Source organism: Micropterus salmoides, unplaced genomic scaffold (assembly GCF_014851395.1).
Source record: "Micropterus salmoides isolate LMB-PRFRI ecotype aquatic unplaced genomic scaffold, ASM1485139v1 Ms_hic_scaffold_1, whole genome shotgun sequence".
Classification (NCBI taxonomy): domain Eukaryota; kingdom Metazoa; phylum Chordata; class Actinopteri; order Centrarchiformes; family Centrarchidae; genus Micropterus; species Micropterus salmoides.
The window spans coordinates 45,136,419-45,155,974 of NW_024040040.1; the positions used below are offsets into that span (position 1 = coordinate 45,136,419).

Here is a 19,556-nt window from a genome sequence, read left to right on the forward strand (position 1 = left end):
ATTGAATAGTCATGTGTTTTGTGTGTGCTTTATTTTATAAGTCTTAAATATTATCTTAAGGAATATTGAGAATTAACTGATGGGAGAATCTGTTTATAAATCTAGGACATGTACACTCAACACGGTGTACTTACAGTGTACTTTTGGGTTCTGCTGTCTGTCTCCTCTCCCTGAGTTTCCAGTTAACTCTACAGGAGAGCCCTGGTTTGTCTCTCCCCAGTGACGGGCTGAACTAGGCTAGGACCAAAGATAAATTACACCTGCCACTGGCCTCTCTGCGGTAAAACCACATCGTTCGTCTGGCTCAGCTCTTCTGCTCGCCTCATTCCTGCTTTGGTAAAGCACGTTGAAGCCAGAGGTGCTGTTGTTCAAGAAGCGTAAATGGATCTAAAGTATGATTTGTTGTGTGAATGTTTTTGTTTTCATGACTCAAGACGTTTCCTCAATTTGTGGCTGTTATTGACTCCACCCCCACTCTGATTGTAGAGGACTACATTTGTGAGGAAAAACAGAAGTAGTGGTTTTTAAAAAAGCAACAAAAAGTTTTGTAATCAGACACCCTGCCATACAGAAATGGGTTATATCAAAGTGCCTGAAAAGTGGAAGAGGTTCAGAGCTGGTGAGACTGTAAAGAAACAGCAGTGTGAGAGATCCAAGTTTCTTTTTGATGCGGGAGCACATTCAGCAGGTTTCTTTGTCTGAGCTGATGACCAGCTGGTCTCACATCCTGCCTGCTCCCTCCCCCTAAATCTGGTGGGACAGAGGGGTATTGGGAGGTGTGTGAGAGAGAGAGAGAGAGTATGTAGTAGTAGTGGGAGGGGGGGTGTATTTTTATTCCGGAGATGGATTAACAGGAGAAGGAGGGTCTCTGGCACCTCCACTGAGAGGAAGTGATCAGGGAACTGAGCTGAGCTCTGCTGATCCGTGGTCCTCCGGGACTTTTGGTGTCGAGGCCATCCATCCATCCATGAACATCAGAATCTGGGCTGACATGCGGTGTCAGGTGGGAAAGAAGCAGCCAGAGAAGTGGTCTAAGAGCCAACAGCCAGTCCCCTGAAGACTCCTACACGGTGTAGATGGATGCTCTGCTTTGCCCTATCTGACAAGCACATACACATCCTCCCTACTTTCCTCCCTTTCACTTTGAGAAATCATGCATTCTTTCTGTGAAATGGCAGCAATGTTACTGGGTAATGTCAAGCTTTCAGTACAGAACACAATGCTGCTATAAGACACCTCTAGTATTTTTGATGTAAACCTGCACACTAGCGGTCACAAGGTGCATGTGGACATCTGTTTATGCCACTGACCTGTGTCACAATGTCAGTGGCAGTGCCCCTGAAATGCAGCATTTTTTTCCGAGTCATTTCTGAAAACATTTGCTGTGTTTCCAGCTGCTCAAATGTAAAGATTTGCTGCTTTCCTCCGTTTTCGTATAATAATCACGGGATTTTGGACAAAACAAGCAATTTGAGAACTTGTGACAGGCATTTACCATTTCTATTTTTTGACATTTTCAAGACTATATGAGCAATTACATATAAAAGTTGGCAAATCAATCAATAATAGAAATTATCAATTGGTTACAAGCATACTTGAGGTAGAGAAACGCAGCTCTACAGCTCTCAGTCACATTATGATAATGCTGATGGTTCCACCCTGTGTGGTCCTGTTGACTTTCAGCACAGTAGCATTTCCTGTTCGGGCTTGGGCTGTCACATGACATGCGTCCAATGATTCCCTACTTTCCTTTCGGCGATGTGATTTGAATTTAACACTGGTCTGTACACTCGTACTGCTGGTTCTCACCACTCGTCCCTGCACTCTGGCCTTGGTCGCCAGCCTCAAAGGTAAACAAGAAGGCAAAGCTCCGGTGAATAATTGATGGCTGTGGTGGTGGCGGCAGCTGTTTGCGATAGGGGAGAGTCTGTGGCTGGGCTGCCTGCCCTGCTGGAGCACTGTGATAGGACGGGAGCTCTGTTGGCTACAGGCGTTAAGTACACACAGACGAGATGTGCAAGGCGACGCCATATTCTTGTTTTTGTTCCACTGTCTTTGTGTTGATCATCCTCCCAGCTGCCAGTGTTTAGAAACCTCAGAGGTAAAGGCCACAGGCCTGCCTGTATCATCAAGGAGCAGGGAGTGGCACACTTAAATCATTATTATAAACACAAACTAAAATGCAAATCAAGAAGCAAACTTCATTGCTTCTCAGATGCTAAAGAGCTAAAGTCTCCTGTTGGTTTCAAGCTGCAAATTCAGTTAGCAAAATCACCTTTGTCTTAAGTCACATCATGTTAGGGCTACAACTAACATGTAGAGTATAATGTAGGTTGTTAGTTCAATAAAATGCCAGAAATGAGTAAAGTCCAAAGTATTTTTTGTGCTGCCAACAGTTCGAAAATATCCAATAAGACAAAGAAAAGTAGAAATTGGAACCTGGAAATGCTTGGTATTTTTCACTTGAATAACTGAGTAATAATTTTTGCACTCTGTCATGTTTTTTAGCAGAGAAAATAATTTTCTTACTGGATTTTGGATGTTTTGATTATTAATGTAAGAGGCTTTTAGCATAAAGATTTAACTTTAAATATGAAAGCCACAGCACAATCTCCGATTCTTCTTTGTACTCAGAAGTACATAGTAGTGCTTATGTTCTGTCCTGAAAAGGAAAAGGAAATACAGTAATATTTGCGAGCTGTCAGTAAGGCTTGGTAAACAGCCAGTTGTAATTGCCAAGGACGAGGCTGGTTATTTCCCGTCCTGTTAGCTGTGCAGTTTGAGGTCTTCTTGTGCCAAAAGTTTATTCTGTTTGAGTAAACTGTCTGTGTGTGGCACAGGTTCAGCAGGTTATGTTTAGGCTCAGAAAGAGGCTGCTGCCGTCGATGAACATGTGAAGTTTGGAGTGGTGACATTTCCTTTGGGATAGGATGCTGTTTCTGAGCCTTTTGATCACACTGGACCTTAAGAACTCCACTCTCAGTCACACAAATGGTCCTTTGAGGCTAATCTGTCAGGGTGCTGATGTCCCTGTGGGGGGAAAAGGTTACCCGGAACGGCATTAAAACCAACCACAAACAAATGCTACCCGTTATCTGGTGGCCACACAGTCATTGAAGGCTTCTGTCTATCGCTCTGAAACGTGATTGCCCTTATATCCTCAGCCCAGCACGCTTTCTGTACCAGTGGCTTTGGATGGGTCACTATCCCTCACTTCAGCTCTCTTATCTCCTGCCGGTTTACGGTAGATGATACTAGCTAGTTTTTAAAGGAAGTAAATGTTCTACCACTTCACTCACATGCTGTTTTTAATACGTACTCATCAGTAGTAGTGAGAAGCACAATTTAACTAATTAGCAACCACTTCATCTACGTAACAGCTACCAAAACAGAGCTGCTCTGCTTTGATGTGTTTTGAAACAGGTGGCCGATTCAGGATGACTTTCTGCCAGGGCTAGTCCTGGTGGCAGAGCTGCTTCAGGACGCGCACAAAGCCCTGGTTTGGTTTGGTTTTGTTTTCTGTCGGGCAACTCAGTCAGCGTCTAGGTTTGGGGCCGGTCAGATTTGTTGACGCCTGTGTTTTTCTTGTTGATTCCTTTTTGTTGGGAGCGTCTCAGCGAGCAGGAAGAGGGAATAATCAAGTGAGCCGTGGAATGCCCTGTTGTTTCGTGAGACCATCTCCTCTCTGGAAATGATTTTGTAGAGCAAGTCCAGGCATAAAAACAGGAGGTTTGAGAAAATCGGCTTATGTTTTATTGTTATTGTTTACTCCAGTGCCCCTCCTCCTCCTGCACAGCTGTGTTTCTGTTTTGTTCCCAGCCTCTCCCTCTCTCCAGTATACACACTCCGAAGCCCACAGCGTCTTTGACTGATAGAGTTTATGATAAAAGATGTAAAGCACTATGTTTCTCTGTAATCTCACTGTGGCACCAACCCGTGAAGGAATGTTAAGCCCGAGTCATGATAAAGGAGGACGGTAATACACTTGGGGATGCAGCAGTGTTTACTACTGCGATGGCACTGTGTACACCATTTGAACACTCCTCACTTGACTCACTATCTTGCTGTCTGTCTTCTACGGGGCTCCAGAGAGCAAACATTTGGTTCCATTTGGGGAATATTTTTTCCCAACTGAGCCAAATTTGATTGATGATTGTCTCTAAACTATTATGTTGTGCATTTTTGAGTAACAGAATTTTTTTTTTATTTTTTTTTATTTTTTATTTTTTTGCTCCATTGAGAACTGATGTCTCGCTTTTAAACTTCATAACTCTGTTAATATCAGTCTAACCAACCCAAAGCATAAATTACAGAATTAAATATGTCTCAGGCTAATATTGATCTATATTGGCCAGGAACTAATCTGGGAGAATATTTTAAAATGTGTAATAAGTATAATCAGTGAGACTGAGAGCTTACTTGTGGTTGTGTTGAAAAGCCTTTGTGAGACAGCTGGGCAGCTATTCACGTGCAGTCATCCATACTCTTCCCGCACACAAACAATTACATATTTCTAAAACAAATGTGTTCTGCACATGTACATTATTTAGCTGCTCGCTGATAAAGTACAAATATGTGTACTGCGCAGCAACACCGTACTATTGTTTCCTGATCGCTTAAGTTATCATCATCTGATATACTCACTTGAAGCTGATCTAAATTGCTGTGTTGTCTACTTCTCCTCCTTATTGATAACACTATTGATTTTGCCTACCGATAACCAGTACTGAGTAACAGTCAACAGATAAATCCACTGGCACTTGCTTATTTACAATGGCTTTATTTAGCTATCATATTTTTCATCATTTACTTACATGCCCACTGTCATATTACAACACATGTGTCTGTGTGTACTGAAGAGCTCTGTTCAAAAGCATTAATGTGATCATCTTTTCCTGAAAGTATGGACACTTTAAATTATTTATAGTGTGACGTTTTTGTTGTAATATGTGGTTCTTCTTTTTAATAAATGGTGTTTAGTGTCTAGCTTCAATTTGTTTTCCTCTCGCTTCTTTGCATGTCAGTTTTATGCGGGGTTGTTTTGTCCGATGTGTGCTGAGATTGAGGCAGAAAATGGTTTCATTTATATTCATCTGTAATGTAACACCGATTTGATTTTATAGATTTAATTTGAGGCAGGATATCTTAATATTTGGAGAGTGAAAGTGAAGGCTGTTTTCTGTCAGTTTATATAAAGCAATCTCTAGTTCAAAAGATTAAAAAGATAAATAATATAGCGACCTCGATATTGTACAAAATAACTCACTATCCTACAGCCCTGCAACAATCACAAACTGACAGGTATGTGTGAAATCTGCTGTTATTCCCCCCAAGCAACACAGCTGCATAAAAGTACAGAGAAAACATTGAGGCTGCATGTGAATTGCTGTATAAGGCAGACTCCAGGCCAATATATTGTATTACTAAAAATATAAGTAGGTCAGGGCCACCTGTGTGCAAAAAGTCTATAGTTCTGATTTAGGAGCATCTTTTTCTGATATAAGGCACTTGGAATTTAACAATGACACGTGGTCCTGGTTGGTTAATTGGTTTGTGAGCAAACACAATATAAATGTGTGGGGTTGTGCCACATGACCAACTTCTGGCTCCTAATAGAGGTGCTGATGGGTGAATGTTTGAGAGAACAGACGAGAGAGGTCAACAGAAAGCACAGCAGGGTTCTTTGGAGACAACAAAGCAGCACGCACGCATGTATGTGTCATGCTCATGCCAGCGATGAATAACAAACCAAGCAGTAACAGGCCTGTAGAAAAGGAGACTATCCGCTATGAGTGCGTGTCAGTCAGTTGGCCCCCGAGCACATCTATTCATCTCCAGTGCAGCAAGCATACCCTGAATTTCTGCTCACATGTGTTTTGGCCTCAGCACTTAACCCTTTTCTTTTGCTTTTTTGCGTTGACGTCTTCTGCTTTAAAGTCAGTTGACAAGGTCACAACAGAACAGCCGAAGCCGATGACTGATTCAGCGAGTGTTGGCAGTTAGGGCATTGTTTATAGTAAAAGTCTGTTATTTTAACTCAAGGAACTGCAGCGATTCACAATCACATTGTGTTCATTCTCTTTGCTTTAATCTCCCACTGGGCAGCTTTCTAATTATATATCTTCCATCAATGTTTTGTTAGAGTTCAGTCAAACGTCACAAAACCATATTTAGGTTCCAGGAGCCTCAATGCACAAAATATAAATCTTTTGTGCTGAAGGATGAACTTATCTGGGCTTTGCAATCTTTAATCAAATACGATTGAATCAATTTACTCTTGTTTTGATAAACTCTTTAAAAAGCTTGAGTGTGTGGGTTTTAGTGGCATATGGTGGTGAGGGTCGTGAATTGCAACCAACAGCTTAGTCACCGCTCACCCCTCCCTTTGCAAGTGTGCAGGAGAAGCTACGGTGGACAACGCCCTTTTTGTCGACTCTTGTGCTAAATAATACGTGTAGTCCTCCATTTGTCTAAATTTCACTTATTTTCCTACTTTTCAGAAACTAGTCTCCATCTTCGTCTATGTTCAACGTACTGACGAAACGTGCTTTGTAGAGACTTTTGTCCGTTTGGCCTACTGTAGAAACATGGCGGACAACCTGGCGGTGTATGTAGATAGATATGGCTCATTCTAAAAACATAGTTATGTATATTGCGTTTCTGTTAATAGATGCTCCTAAATATTACACACTAAACCTTTAAGTAACTTTGCCTTAACTGTCTCAATGTGTTTTTTGTGTGAAACATTTGAGGCGAGAATGTGTGCTCTGTGTAATTAGCTCATAGTATAGCTGTGTTTGCACTGCAGCACGTGACATCCGCGGAAATGCAGGCATGCCAGGAATCTCCAGGAGTTTTGCTTTGCCCTCTGGAAGCTGCACTACACTCCCCCCTCTCTGACTCTCGCACACACTTGAACTTACACATTTCACATTCCTGCTGGTGAAGCCCACACACAGGCACTGAAGCATGTATGATATCACATGTTGCTTCAGTTGAATTCTCAAGCTAATCAAGCTTAATTTCAGCCTCCCCTTGTTAAATATGGGTCTCCACTTATTCCAGCAATGTTTTAATTAAGCTCACCCGCGAACTTCTGGGACTTTAAACACAAATGGGAATACTGAGAAGAAACTTGGCTGAAAGAATGACACCTCTATTGCACTGCTTGTCTCATCAAATTCATACTTTGTCAGGTCTCAGTAAGGTTATTTCATCTAATTTAGCAGCGGCAGGCAATGCCTTATTGTTTTGTAGGCGTAAACTGTCTTTTAGATTAGATCCCGTCAGATAAATTGGCTGGGCTGATATACGGGCTGATGTGAGCTTGTTGCAGACGGATCAATTATCAGTGTAAACGCTGGCCGAAAATGTCCCACCGAGTGCATATATTAGTCATAGTTCATCCGTAGTTTATCCAGACTGATTTGAGTGCATGCATAGACTACGCTTTTGCTGAACTGTGTTAAACAAAATTTCACCCTCAAGTCCAAAATAGTTCAACTTGAGTGGGCATATTTCTGCCTCACTTCACCTTTTCTTTGGTTTATTTCCACTTTTAGATTCACAAAAGCTAAAACTGTTGCATGTAAAGCTTTTAATAAAACAAATTATATTGGAGTTTAAATGCTGGGATTCTGGTCCCTTATCAGCTTCAGCTAAATCCACGATCACTGTGTGTGTGTTTGTGTTTAAATGATTTGGCTCTCATTTCTGAACTACTTTTTTACCTTATCCAGTATTAGAAAGGTTACTTTGGAAATGTAGTAGGTTAGCAGTTACAATTTGGCAAAGGAAGACATTGTGCACATGAAAAACACACAAAGCAAAAAATTTATTATTATTGTTCAACAAATATTCCCCTGCCGATTTTCTCAAATATTCCCTATTCCCCCTGTGAAATTATGTAACTAAATGACATGTAACTACTACCCAACACTGACCTAAGCACCTTACCCACACTCTGCAGGCGGACAGTTTGCCGCATTATTTGTAAATCACGGTTGTAAGCAGAACATTTATATTACCTGTAATGGACAACTGATAACTCAACAAATCACTTCTGTTTAATTTTGCATGTCTGATAGCAGACTACAGGAGGATTGCGGGAACAAGCTGCTGAGTATGTATTATCTACCACAGGTTAGTCTGTGATTGTGTGTGTGACATTTGCTGCAGCTCAGCAGTCTTAACAGCCCTGTGAGCACATGAACATGTCAGCTGAGGCCGAAGACAAGTACAGATTGATCGCACATGTTCACCACGTTTCGTTGGACTCTGTCACCTCATACTTGGTTAGACAGGGAATGTGGCATACTGGCAAAGGTGCTATCTGTGCTCTAAAGCAGAGTGTGATTTCTCTTCATGTGCATCATCAGGTTCCTCCGTTGTGTATTTTTAGATCTGCTATCACAAACCAGGTTCACGACGCCGGTCGTGTACAAGAGCAGTGCTTCACACAGCCATGGGGGGATCAGCTTGTGCTTGCCTATGGGCTTAGAGCTAGTGTTTTAGTTGTTCCTGACGTTGATCCTCTTTGGAGTCGTGTGGGAGGGTTGTGCAGACAACTCTTTAATTTTGCTGTCTCCATGACATATTTAATGGGGTTTGACTTGTAATCCTAAGTAACGGCATCCCCGTCTTCTGTCTTATATTCGAGAAATGTGTATTTGCTGAAGTGCTGAGTGCTCCCCTGGTGTTTTTTATAAAGAAAACACCACCGAAATTAAATGATAACGCACATGAAGTCAGATTACATCACAGTAATTGTTCTCCTGGGATGATACAGTGCAGATGTTGAGATACTGTATTTTATATTTGAGCAGTAAATGTGTCTGAACCAAGCGAGGCTCAGTTTTCATTCACCGTCAGTCGAGCCTCACTAGGGAGGTTTCTGCTTCTCTGTTTCCCTGGCAAGTTCATTGAACAAACGCCGGTCTCCAAGGTAATGGCTCTCCCAGGGCCAGCGGTTTGCCTGATGCAGGGGCACGTAAACTCTGTGTTGTCAAGGAGAGACACCAGATGGGCTGTCACTGCAGACCTACTGTACCTCCATGAGGCCATGGCAATTGCTTGCAACACCGTGGCCTCTTCCTGAGCCAAACACGTCATGCAGAAGCAGAGAGGAAGAGAAGACCTGCTCCTATATTAGTCAGGCTGTGTCCTTGGGCTCTGAAAAAGCTGCAGAAGCAAGGCAGAGACACTGTATAGCAACACCTAAAGTGGAACAGTTATTTTTCCACTTCCCATTTTTTAGCTGGGATACTCCATCATTGAACTACATAGAGGTGACTTTGGGCTGCTCTGGTTTGCCTCTCATCGAAGTTAGTGTTGAGATTTTTATACTTTTCTGGTGACCTGTGGTAACACTACAAATTTAGGTAGGTGGGCTGAGATGGACAACCGGTTATTGCATTTGATTTACTGAGCTCAGATTTTTATTTTACCAAGCAGTGTGTTTCAAGCACCAAAATCACTCTCACCGAAGTGTAACCTAAATCCAACATAACCTATTATAATTACAATTAATTATCAATGCCTCTTATCAGACTCTCTCGCTGTTTAGTTTGTCAGCTGAGACTTGCAGGAATGCTCTGATAAATGTTCTGTGAATAATGAGCATTGGGTAGTGATTCAGAGCTTGGCAACATTAAATATTGGTTGTTTTGGAAACTCTGTTGCTAAATATCACAATATTTCTAAATACAAATGTACTGGGCAGTACCTGTTCAGGTCAATAAAATATTAACATTGTATGGGAAAAACTAGTGAGGCCATGTTATGTCAGTATTTGTCCATTTCAAAGTCATTTTCAAACGGTCGGGGAACATTCCTGAGAGAGAAAAATAAAGACAGAGACCTGTGTGAAGCCCGCTGCAAGTGGGATAATGCCAAGACCGTTACTGGAAAACGATAGACACTGAGCCACATGATCCTATGAAGGAGGCCACAACCTGGACACAGACAATGCATCAATTGTACTGAGGCTGCACGTGCACTCACAACACACGCTGGTCAGTTCAGTTTTTAAGGTGTAATATTCGACATTGTCCCTGTAGTAAAAGATGTAGCTTCATGCAGTCACTGCACAGTTATGATGAGAAGTTGAAGTATTATATATTTTATTGTATGTGGTGGCCTAGAGCTTCTGTTTCTGCCTGAGAGTCTTCATATGAAAGCCCAGTTTTAGTGTTTTAACAGCTTTCATTACTAATCACGACAAGGATCCACATCACAATGTGCTTTCACAAAGGCAGAAAATAAAACACACAAAACGGATTAAAAAAAAACATTTTTAAGAAAAATTAAGTCAGTTAAAATCAGGAAAGGCTCTCTGATATATGCATATTTTAAGAAGGGACTCAAAGGATTTAACTGATTCAGCCGACATGATTTCCTAGGGCAGGCTGTTCCAGAGCCTCGGGGCCCCCCCAACAGCAAACACTCTGGAGTTTAAATCGGGCCTCTGGAACAGACCTCTGCCTGAGGATCTAAAGGTACGGTACTAAAAGGTCAGAGATATAGCAGGGAGAGAGGCCATAAAGAGTCTTAAAGAGTCTATTAATCTGTAAAATTTTAAAATCTATTTTAAAACCTACTGGGAGCCAGTGTAATGAAGCTAAAACGGGTGATGGGATCATGTTTTTTTGTTCTGGTTAAAAGCCTGGCAGCTGAGTTCTGGACAGTCTGGAGTAGATCAATAGATTTTTGGTTCAAGCAAGTAAAAAGGCTATTGCAATAATCAAGGCGTGATGAGATGAAGGTGTGTAAAATGGTCTCAGTGTCCTTCTATATCTTCCACAGAGCATGGTCAATGCCCTTTTATTCTATTTATGTGCTAATGTGTTTGACCATGTTATGTGTTGACATTATACTTAACTAGCCAGCAAATTACTTGTGTATATACAATTCCTTGGTCACTTAGTGCCAGAGGCCCTGTTGCCGCATTGGTCCTTTGCTGCACAGCTTTACCTTGAGACGAACAGAGAGCTGGCCGCCAGGCAGGCAGCACGTGCCGGATCCAGTCCATCCAGGAAAGAGCCAAACGTCCTCTGTGGACTATAAACAATAGGGCTTCTGGTTTTGTGTCATGTTTGTGGGAACACAGAAAGAGAATGAGAGAGCATGTGATGAAGTCAGGGAGAGGGCGTGGAGGTGGAGGGCCTCCTCTACAGTTTCTGATCTCCCTGTGAACTCATTCATTCCTGCTGTGTGAGAACATAGCTGGAGAATCTCTGGCCATTAGTTCAACTGAGCAGCAAAGTCTGAATGGGAGCAGTGAGCGCTTGCTTGACCATTAATATATCAGCATAAACAATACTGGAGGCCCATCTCTTTGTGTTCCAGGCCAGTCATTTACACTTCGAGGCAGTGTCTGTGTTGTCATGCTGCCCCCTCATTGGACAGAGGCTGTAGATTTGCACCCCCCTCCCTGCCAACATGGCTGGTCAGTCATTCCCTCTGGCTGATGCGCTACCCCATTGTTGTTGTTCTTCTGTTTCCTGCTTTCTCCAATGTAGAAGTAGGATGCTGTAAATAACAGTGTATTGATTATCTTGCTCCAGTGTTGTGATTGATTTTAGTCAGGTGGAACATAAGCTTTATGAAACTTGAAATGGAAGCAAACTGTAGGCAGGTGTAAGCGCTCTTTCAGCCTGGCTGCTGCTTTGAATTTGGTTTGGATTGCAAATCTGCACTGGCATTGCTGTGCTGTTAACTCCCTTCCCCTCTTCTGTGTGTTTTTGTTAATCAAGTTGCGCACATAGTGTCCCAGGACTGTTAGTGCAAGCTTTTCTATCACTGGGATGGTTTTAGTAACAAAAGCAGCGATTATCTAATTTTAAAATGCTGACTGTAAATAGCTTTGCTGCAAACAATAACCATTCCTTGTTACAGAAGACAAATCCAAGAGTGCCACATGCCACAACCATTATTATACAGCTGTCTTCAGGAAATAAATCATTGACTGAACATTTACACCAATAGTAAACTCAACTTTAACATTCATTGTATTTTATAAACCTAAGAAGGTGTAGCCATAATTTGTGCATGTGTCACAGAGGGAGTCTCTCTTTTGGCCCCCTGGAGGCTGCATCAACAGACACAAGTGTGATATAGGCTTTCTGTTGTGTTGATATTGTACAAACAGCCGTCAAAAAGGAATCTATGAGTCACATTTGGCTGTATGCAGGCCGGATCCACTGAAACATAATAGTATTGTGTCAACAGCATTCCCTGGAGGCAAAGGGGGGAAAGGCCCTTGTTGTCACTGTTGACTTGGGACGTTTTTTGGCACTCACATTAGCAGATAGTTTGAGGTGTTAAATGTGGGCCACATTGTCATTGGTTCAGTTTTGTTTTTCCCTGAATAAAGGGTTCCCTCTTTTCCTGAGCAGTTATTAAACAGATTCCCAGGCTTCCCCCCGTTCATTCAGATAAGGAATCGTTAACCCAACCATCATACACAAGTTCCCTCACATACTCCCATTCATTAACACACATTCATAAACTGTGTACATATACAACCCCCGGGCCCAAAGCCCTTCAGCAAGGGCCATCCATCCACTTCTCACTGACTCATCCTCACTAAAGACAACATGGCAGCACAACGAAGCACAGGATGTCCAGAGGGCAGACTGAACCTGAGAGAATACTATTAATGCCAACGCGTTTTATAACTACAAGTTGCTCTAGGTCTTTACTTGATCATACACGTTAGAGTTCAATAGTAAATTAATCATTGAGAGCATGTAAAATATAAAATGCCTGCTTTCCCTTAATAAGCTTCAATTTAAAAAATATAAATGGGCTCAGCTGCTGAAAACACAAACATGGAACATGCAGCATATATGGATTAAAAACTATAGCTTATAAGAAATGTCAAAATGTAACTCGCAGATATACAGCTAAAAAAATTTGTGCTGTTTCAAAGTTGATCTAGTCACCCAGGAAATCTCAACCTTTACATGTCATTATATTTCTATTTTAACTCATCACGCTAATTTTGGCTGTACTGACGAACGGCAAAACTGTTCCCTAAATGTGTTTTTATTTTTATTTTTTATGTTTAGCTACAGCTTTTATCTCCTCTCATTGTCTGAGCTGGGTTTGTCTACTGTAGTTCAAAACTGCCAAAGTGTAGTGGTAGACCGCTCAGACATGGCTGGGCCTGGCTGTCGGCTGTGTTTGTTCTCTGCACAGATGAAAGTCCCCAGGACAGGTGTAAGTAGCTACGCTGTCAGTCATACCGGCTTCACCACGCCCTTCTCTCTGTGTGGCCACTCCAGGGACTAGAGCCGGATAAGGGAAGTCACGGCTGAAAGTGCCACTTAAGTGAAATGCAAACACTTGCACACACACACAGTGTTTTATAATGACACACAAGCACAATTTAATTGCCATAGAAAGGCAAATGTACACACATGCCATCTTTTCTTTGTGTGCGAGTGTGGCATGTGGGGTATTTGTGTTGCCCACTCGCTATGTTGTTTTTTAAACCATATATGCACTTTTGTTTTCTTTTGTCTTTCTTTCTCACAAAACACCTGAGCTGCCAGCAACAGAAGGGAGAGTGTGTGGGAGAGCGTGGGTGAAGGAAGTTGAATGTAGGTTTGTAGTTGTGGGTGGGTGGTTGTATTGTCGGTCTGAGTTTTAGTTTTCTGAGGAGGTCCATGGTACTCTGCATATGGACCACAGTGGACCTGACTAAACCGCGTTAATGACAGTCTATTGATTTGTTGCGTGTTTTGATTAATACATTAAATTATTCAGCTGTAAGAGAAAAGGTCAGTGAGTCTTTATTCTGAGATAATTTGTTGGTTGGTGGCTAAAGTCTCCGTCCCCATTAGTGGGGCTGTGTGTCCCGAGCCCTGTGGGAGTCTCTATTGTTTTACCCTCTATTCTTCATTAATAATCCACCATCACTCCCTTTCTCCCAGCTCTCTACTTCGCACACAATCTTCCTTTTCTTCTCTGCACTGTTCTCCCCTTTTCTATCCTCCTTAGTCATCCCTGCCTTTTGTTATCCTTTGCCACATTCCTCTTTCAAGTCTTCCTCCCTCCATTTCTATCCCTCTCTCTCTTCTCCGCGGTGCTCTGTCGGACAATGGAGGAATCCCCTAGCTGGGCTGCAGGGAGGCGGGGACGGGGGCAGTGAGAGCTGGCCTGTGACTGACAGCCCTGTGTGGTGCTGGCTGCTTGGCCTTTGTCCTTCTGCCAAAGAAAATGGAGGGAACCCAGAGAGGTGGAGCACAAGAGAGAGAGCAGTGAGTGGGAAGGAGGAGGGGAAGAGGACCAGTTAGGGTGTCATTCATGTGTAGAAGTTTTGGGAACTTTGGGTTTCAAACAGGGCTCTGCAGGGGGAGGGGACGCTTTGGGCTAGCAGCATCAGCCCATGTTGCTCCATTAGCATTGGCCTTGAAATGGCTGAGCATGTAGTCTTGCAGGTGCTTGTGCTTTTAGCTGAACGTAACCACCTGCACTGAAGATAATAAGTTCAGTAAGAGGGGGAGGATTGATTCTTAATGCTGAACTACATTGTGCTGAAGCTGTCTTATGTCTGTGGCCACTCACGTTCTGAGCTTATACCACAACAATGACTGCGGCTATCTAAAGAAAACGAGTGAGCAGTAATGAGGTTTGCTATTGGAGTGACCGACCAAGTTACTCAGTCAACCAAATCCCCTCTCAGCTTTTTATTCCCCCGGACACTGAAAGAGCCCAGGCTGGCACAAAAGCATGTGCTCTTCCCCTCCCCTCTATTTGAGCCCCCTCACCCCAGTAGTGTGCGCCCAGTATGTGTGTAGTTTGTGTGCATTGTGAGGGAATTGATATTGGGAAGAGTGGGGACATGGGGACTAGGCCGACTGGGCAGATTTGGCACCAGATTAAGAGGCTCTGGAATGTGTAAAAAGAAATTCCACTTACAGAGGAAAGGAAGTGTGTTGGAGTGAAACAGAAAAATTAGGGTTACGGGAAGAATAGACGAGAGGTTTAGTGATGGCATGTAGTTTGACTTCCTCTTTCAAGCAAACTTGGAGATGTGTGGGTCCATTGATTAAATGCCTCTGCATGCCTGATCAAGTTGGCTCAGCCCTTTTTTGTTTGTGTTTCACTAAATGCCACGACCTCATGCTTTTTTGTTTCTGCAGAAATTATACTAGCACTTTTCTTTTTTTTTTAAACAATGAACCTGACTTTAGGCTAATCGTTTTTGGGCAAGCATGGAGTTGAGTGTCTGGGGTTTCTCTACAGTCTCTTGCACACTAAATGTGGTCTGTAAGAGGAAGGTGGAATTTAGTGTGTGTGTTTGCGGGGCAGGAGGAGCCTGCTCTGTCTGTAGTCTGGTGGCATGATTGGAGGGAAACCATAAGCTAAATGGAGTCACTTGACTAGAACACTGCAGCCTGTGTAAACATCAGGCTTCAGCTCACTGCACCTACAGTGGACATACAGTTTACTCCTCATGTGTGTCACAAACACACACTTTTGGTATCTGTAGTCAACATTTTGATTAGTTTATGAGTGGTGTGAGGTCCACAAACATAAACATTCAACCCTGTGAATTTAGACTCTTCCAGTGCACATAAACACACTCATAAACACTCTTAAACAAACACCCACCCCTGCTAATACACATGAACACACAAATATGCACAATAACATGCTGCTCTACGAACACCCCCCTACCCCCCACCCCGACACACACATGCTGAGTCCTACTACTGTAGCTCTCTGAACCATGCTGTGTGCTGGCTTAAGACCTACAGCACAGGATCTTCTCTCCTGTGACTTCAGGTCGTCTGCAAAATGCACAAGCATGCATGCACACACTTAACAAACACACATCCTGAGGCATGTTAACACACTGTCTGAGTGGAATGTAAGCTAAGCAGGGCGATGCAGATAAGACAAAGTAATAGCTTGAGTTGCTCACATTGTGGATGTTGCACAGACCCAATCCTCCCCTGTGTGTAAAACCTGATCACAGTCCAACAGAATCTGTGCAGCTGCGTCAGTTGTCATACTTGTCTTAACTTAACTTGATGCTAGCTCTCCTCTAATGGTTATTTTCATTGTTGATTAATTGGTTGATTTATTTTTCTCAATTAATCGACTTGTTGTTTGGTTTATGAAATGTCAGAACATGGTGAAAAATGTCAGTGTTTCCCAAAGCCCAAGAAGACATCCTCAAATGTCTTGTTCTGTCCACAACATAAATATAATCAGTTTACTGTCATAGAGGCAAAGCAGGTTTATTTGTATAGGACATTTCAAAAAGGCTATTCAAAGTGTTTTACATAAAACATAAAAGCATTGTAGGGAAATTAAAAAAAGACATTGACATACAATTTTTAAAGGGTGAAATAGAAAATAAAAACAGGATAGAACAGGACAGTAAACGTTACAGTGCAGTGTAAGATATTAATCTACAGACTTAAATTCAATTTAATTAAAGGCAGTGGTAAAAAGGAAGTAGAGGAGAGAAGTAGAGGAGTTAAGAAACTGGAAAATATTCACAGGTAAACAGCTGGAATCAGACGTTTGACTTTTTTTTCACTTAAAAAAAACCTATTAATCAATTATTAAAATAGTTGGACAAAAATGTAGTAGTTGACAACTAATCGATTAATCGTTGTAGCTCTGTAAACAACAAATATTTACTATTGAAACATGCTGTTGAGTATTGTAGCAGAAAGACTTTAAAATTGATCCTCCACCTTCATGGATGAGCAACACTCATATCTAGCTTCGTATTCCGATGGTAGTTTAAAAATGGGCTGTGCTGACTGGTATGCTGTGTAAGTGCTCCTGAGACCCCACACTGCCCTCTGCTGTCACGGCTGTCACTTACCCACCTGTCCTCTCACTCCTTTCTGTGCCACTGCTGTATCTTCCTCTTTGCAGGTTCCCTCTCAGCCTTAAGGAAACAACTCTCACAAGGGCTCATTAAAACTTCCAGAGGTATAAAGGAAGTGTAGCATACTGGTTCTCGCCAAGGTGCTGCCTCACAAATGGTCTCAGACACACATACACGCGCACAGTCCTGTAAAAGCTGTCTGAGTGACTGAGTAGACTGCTGTAGCTCACTAATACAATGAAGAGAAGTTGGCAGTACTCTAAATCCCACTGCTCCCACTTGTTATTGCAGTTGACCCATTGACCCGTATAACACTGTTGGTTCACCACTGTTTGATTTGAAAGTACATCAGTAGGTGGGAAACAGCAGGGACATCAGGTCCAGCTTTCATTGATGGAATTTTTGCAGTTATTGAAAGTGTTCTCAGAAAGATGCTAAACATGGGGTAAATCAAATCTTGGTTTTCTTAGATGGAGCTGGTGAAGCTGGACAGAGTGAACAACGGTATAGCTGTTTACCAGAAAAACACTGAGTGGCCACTCAGGAGTGAATGGCCATGTCTGTGAGTGCTCATGTACTTGTTCCCAGGCATGATTGCATTACTGTCTAGCTTTCCCATCATCACCGATCGAGCTCTGGACGATATAAAGAGAGGAGAGGAATGCACTGATGTAAAAGCTTTTTATTGGGCGATTGTTTTAGATAGGATGGAAGAATTGCTGATTGTCCATTTGCAGTAATCTAACTTTGCATACTTTAGTATGAGAGTACTGACCTGCTCCACCCTGATATCACGAGTTGGTCACTTTCAGGCCTTCTGACTGGGCTCACTGGTCGTTCCTCACATTCGACTGAAAACTTAAGTTGATCGTGTCGTTTATGGTGGTGGCTCCAACACTGTGGACCGCTCGTCCTATAGACTTACGTTCTAAAGTCTCTGTTAATGCCTTTAACAAGCAGTTGACTCTTTGATTCAAACTGGCCTTTGCCTCACCTCATGCTGTCTAGTGTTTGGTTTTAAATGGTCTTATTTCTAATCATTTTACGCTTGTAAATCACATTGTGAGCTTTACTAAATAAACTTTACTTACTGCCTCACTGTGGGAAGGAAAAAACCTGAAACCTCATCAGCATTTGTGGGAAGTTTACATAATGTTTTGAAAAGCGTGTTCTTGTGCAGCATGAGTTTCCAGGTGTGTGTGTGTGTGTGTGTGTGTGTGTGTTTTTCCCTGAAAGGCTTTCTGTCTCCGTGTGTCACCTGTTCTGCCAGCGAGGTTGCCTCCCCTCCTGGGGGCCGGTTCCCATATGGGCTTGGCCCACGGTTTCCTGTTCTTGTCATCTGATACCTGTCACCTGCTAGTCAGGGAGCCAACTCCCGCTTTGTCTCTCATTGGCTCCATCCTTTTCCTGTATTTATGTCCTCCCTTCTCCCCCCACACCCCCATTTCACTCTCCATGAGGTGGGGAGGCTAACATGAAATAGCAGTGAAATGCTGTGAAATTTATAAAAAATTGGCCAAGTACTGACAAGCTACGTCTTACACTGCCAGTAGACCCTGAACAGATTCTGGGACAAAACACTGTAGCCCCCTCACTCCCTGTCCAAACACAATACACACAACTAGTTAAGAGCAGGAAATGTCTGTCATCCAGGAACAGAGTGGAGCTGAACTGCAGTATTCTTCTCTTTGGCAGCGTAATTGTAGAGCTGTTGCCCAGCATATTGTATTTTTGTGTGTGTGAGTGTGTGTTTTTCTAATCACACTTTGTCGAGCAGAAACCTGACAATACACATCAAGGAAGGTTTTGTGTTCTCTCATTTTCTACATGTTTATGCAACAGCTTGGAAACAGGAGTGGAACAGTGCTACATTTACAAAAATCCCAGAAGTAGAAATTACTTGGATTCTTCAATTTAGTATATTAATCTGATTTTAATTGACACACAAGGGTTGTGTTCAGCAGTGGGCCAGGTTTAATTTGAATTAAGGTTTAGGCTCCAAGCTTACAGACGTCTGTGCACCCTATGTTCAGAAAGTATCCCTAAATAATGAGTTTATTCAAATTCCTTCCCCAAAAAACCCAAGTCGGCAAGTTCCTCAAGAGTCTTCCCCCTTTACAGCGTCTGAGAAGCGGACTGGCTTTTGACAGGGCAGACAGTGGGTCCTCTGTGGGCTGCAGAACCAAGGACTGATTGAGGGGTTAATAACTGCATAGTTTTGGCCTGTTGCTCTTGCGGTTCCTCGCCAGCCTGTCTTGTCTGTCCATCTGAACAGCAGATGACACACAACGCGGCCGGCGGAGGAATGTTTCTGAGCGCCGTCCCATCCAACAACCAGGCTCTTGTGAAAGCACTTGGCATGGCCACAGGACTCTCCTCAGCTCTCCTATCGAGAGCCACTTTGTTTGGTTGGCGTTGCCATGGTGAGGAGGAGTTTTTGGGAATATGATGGTGGAATGCTTTTAAAACCGGTTGTGGAGACGGCCCTCATCTGAATATAAAGGATGTTTTGTATGTTCACTTTACAGTTGTGGTTAAGGCAGAGAGCGAGACAACATTTAAAACACTAATAACAGTAATCTTAACTTATCGTGTTTGAGCCTGCAGTTACACTTTATCCATCCATCCATAACGTTAGATGATCGCACTCCTCTGTGTCCATTGTTGGTCTAAAAATGACAGTAATGGTGAAATGTTA

At 42.6% G+C, this 19,556-nt stretch overlaps 1 protein-coding gene across 2 annotated transcripts in view; it reads left to right on the forward strand.

Moving 5' to 3' along the window:
- scrib (scribble planar cell polarity protein) overlaps positions 1-19,556 on the forward strand; it is a gene marked incomplete at its 3' end in the record, with an annotated part of 46,325 nt that overhangs the window by 5,055 nt on the left and 21,714 nt on the right.